This window comes from Cebus imitator, unplaced genomic scaffold (genome assembly GCF_001604975.1).
Source record: "Cebus imitator isolate Cc_AM_T3 unplaced genomic scaffold, Cebus_imitator-1.0 Scaffold123, whole genome shotgun sequence".
In the NCBI taxonomy this organism is placed as follows: Eukaryota; Metazoa; Chordata; class Mammalia; order Primates; family Cebidae; genus Cebus; species Cebus imitator.
This window is the reverse complement of record NW_016107438.1, coordinates 2251742-2255094: the sequence shown is the minus strand read 5'-3', so window position 1 is coordinate 2255094 and position 3353 is coordinate 2251742. Positions and strand designations below refer to the sequence as shown.

The 3353-nt window shown below is 45.6% G+C and overlaps 1 protein-coding gene and 1 pseudogene across 2 annotated transcripts in view; one reads left to right on the top strand and one right to left on the bottom strand.

Moving 5' to 3' along the window:
• IGF2BP1 (insulin like growth factor 2 mRNA binding protein 1) overlaps positions 1-3353 on the bottom strand; it is a 54340-nt gene that overhangs the window by 30362 nt on the left and 20625 nt on the right. The window lies entirely within an intron of this gene.
• LOC119472914 lies at positions 1885-2003 on the top strand (annotated as a pseudogene).

Sequence of the window (3353 nt, the reverse complement as noted above, 5' to 3'; positions counted from 1 at the left end):
AAGAGACAAAGGGTTGGAGTCCCAGGGAGGAAAGAGCAAGCACACCAGATGAAACTGTCTCAGAATGAGGCCTCCAAGGAGAGCACTGTGCACAGTGTGAATAGGAACTAGGTCTCAGAGAGGGAGGCTGAAAACTGCTCCGGGAATGGGATTTCCATAATCCTCTGCAAACCTGCTCCTTCTTTCAGCCCCCATACCCAGAAGGCAGGGTTCCATCTTCAAACATATTTATGTCCTCCCTCGCCCCTCCCTAGGGGGAGGAGTGCCTTTTAACTAGGGTGGGGCAAGCCAGTTGAAGAAGGGAAAGAGGACAAGGTGGGGAACAGGTTTTGGAATCTTTCAAGTTTGGGGCCCCAATTCCCCTAGAACCTCTGTCCTGAGTCAAGCCTGGACTTTCATCTCCAGCAAAGAAGTAGGATTAAACCAGGATCTTCAGATTAGAAACTTCACCTCCACCCCTCCCCCAGGCCAAGCTTCCGGCTCCATGTGTGGTCTTGGACAGTCAAGCCTTCAACTCTGGACCTTAGTTTCTCACAAATGGGAAACTAAGAGTAGGATCAGTCCATCTTAGAGGGTCCTGTGTCCCCAGACAGGAGTCAACCCTATCTACCTATAAGGAAACACCTTATTAATTAGAGGGATTTTCTGTGTCCTAACAGTCTGAATAACTGATTCTTTTTTTTTTTTTTTTTGAGACAGTTCCTAATAGGAATGTGATAAAAGGCAAGAAACCTCCAACAGAAAAATGCAAACCCTATGCACACCACTTCAAGATTTCAGGAGTTACTGAAGACTCTGGAATCCATACATAACCCCACAGTAAAGATATACTCCCTAACTTCCATCCCACCTAACACATTTAACTTCACCCCAATGATATCTAAGTCTTCAGTCACGCCTGCAGGCATCTCAAAATGTGGAGAAGGAATCCGCCTGAGGCAACCAGAAAACAAAGCTAGACTGGGAGCCGGTTTGCGGTTCCCAGGAAGCCAGAAAAGAGTAAGCAACAAAGAGGTTTAACACTCATGTCAGAAGTCAAAAAGCTAGTTACCATGACTTTCCTCATGGTTTCTGGTAAAAGTCTAGCTGCTCAGAGCCATTCTTTTTTTGTTATCTTGACAGCTACTTCGCACTGGGCCTTCACTGTCCACTACAAAAGCCACTAATTACATGTGGCTACTCTACTGAGGCACTTGCAATGTGGCCAGTCCAACTGAGCAACTGGATTTTTAATTTTATAACTTTAAGTCTTAGGCTGGATGCAATGGCTCACGCCTATAATCCCAGCACTTCGGACTATCTGAGGTCAGGAGTTTGAGAAGAGACTGGCCAACATGATGAAACCCTGTCTCTACTAAAAATACAAAACTTAGCCAGGCGTCGTGGGCCGGCCTGTAATCCCAGCTACTTGGGAGGTTGAGGCATGAGAATTGCTTAAACGCAGGAGGTGGAGGTTGCAGTGACCAGAGATCATGCCACTGCACTGCAGCCCGGGCGACAGAACAGTCTGGGCAAGAGAGCAAGACTCTGTCTCAAAAAAAAAATTTTTTTTAAGTGTTTAACTTTTTCAACCATAAACTTTACGAAACCTAAAAACAGATCAAAGTGTTTCCAGTCAAAACCCAGCACCTGAATTTGAAATGTGCTCTAAGTATAAAATAAAATACAGCCAGGCAGGGTGGCTCACACCTGTAATCCCAGCACTTGGGGAGGCCGACATGAGTGGATCACCAAGTCAAGAGTTCAAGACTAGCCTGGCCAAGATGGTGAAACCCCATCTCTACTAAAAATATAAAAATTAGCCAAGCGCCATGGCAGATACCTGTAATCCCAGCTACTTAGGAGGCTGAGGCAGGAGAATCACTTGAAACAAAATAAAATATAGTCTATGGCCATACCACCCTGAATGCACCCAATCTTGTCTGATCTCATAAGCTAAGCAGATTTGGGCCCAGTTAGTACTTAGGTGGGAGACTACCTGAGAATACCAGGTGCTGTAGGCTTTTTAAAAATACCAGGTACAGCGGCTCACTCCTGTAATCCCAGTAGTTTGGGAGGCCAAGGCAGGCGGATTGCCTGAGGTCAGGAGTTCGAGACCAGCCTGGCCAACATGATGAAACCCTGTCTCTACTAAAAATACAAAAATGACCTGGGTGTGGTGGCATAAGCCTGTAATCCCAGCTACTCAGTAGGTTGAGGCAGGAGAATCGCATGAAGATGGAAGCTGCAGTAAACTGAGATTGCGCATTCTAGCCAGGGTGACAGGGCAAGACTGCCTCAAAAATAAAAATAAAATAATTTTAGTAAGGCCAGGCGCAGTGGCTCATGCCTGTAATCCCAGCACTTTGGGAGGCTGAGGCAGGTGGATCACCTGAGGTCAAGAGTTCAAGACCAGCCTGGCCAACATGGCAAAATCCCTTCTCTACTAAAAAATACAAAAATTAGCTGGGCGTTGTGGCAGGTGCTGTAATCCCAGCTACTCAGGAGGCTGAGGCAGGGAGAACTGCTTGATCCTGGGAGATGGAGGTTGTAGTGAGCCAAAATCATGCCATTGCACTCAGCCTGGGTGACAGAGCAAAACTCCATCTCAAAATAAATAATTTTGGCCAAGCACAGTGGCTCCCGACTGTAACCCCAGCACTTTGGGAGACCAAAGCAGGTGGATCACAAGGCAAGGAGATAGAGACCATCCTGGACAATATGGTGAAACCCCATCTCAGTAAACACAAAAAATTAGCCAGGTGTGGTGGCGCACACCTGTAGTCCCAGCTACTGGGGTGAGGCAGAAAAATCGCTTGAACTCAGGAGGCGGAGGTTACAGTGAGCTGAGATCATACCACTGCACTCCAGCCTGGCGACAGAGCAAGACTCCATCTCAAAGTAAAATAAATAATTTTAATTTAAAAAATTTAAAAAATAGGTCAGGCACAGTGGCTCATGCCTATAATCCCAGCACTGGAAGACCGAGGTGGGTGGATCACCTGAGGTGAGGAGTTTGAGACTAGCCTGGCCAATACGGTAAAACCCCGTTTCTACTAAAAATACAAAAAATTGGCTGGTGTGGTGGCAGACGCCTATAATCCCAGCTACTCAGGTAGCTGAGGTTTGAGAATCACTTGAACCCAGGAGGCTGAGGTTGCAGTGAGCTGGTATCATGCCACTGCTCTCCAGCCTGGGCAACAGAGTGAGACTCTGACTCAAAAAACAAATAAATTAAAATAAAATAATTTTAATCTAGTTTAGAATACTGGATTTCTAAAATTTGAACACCTTCCCAAAAAAGATTAAATATCTCTTGAATAATCATTTACATTGACTGCATGTTGAAATAATTTGTTATATACTGGGTTAAA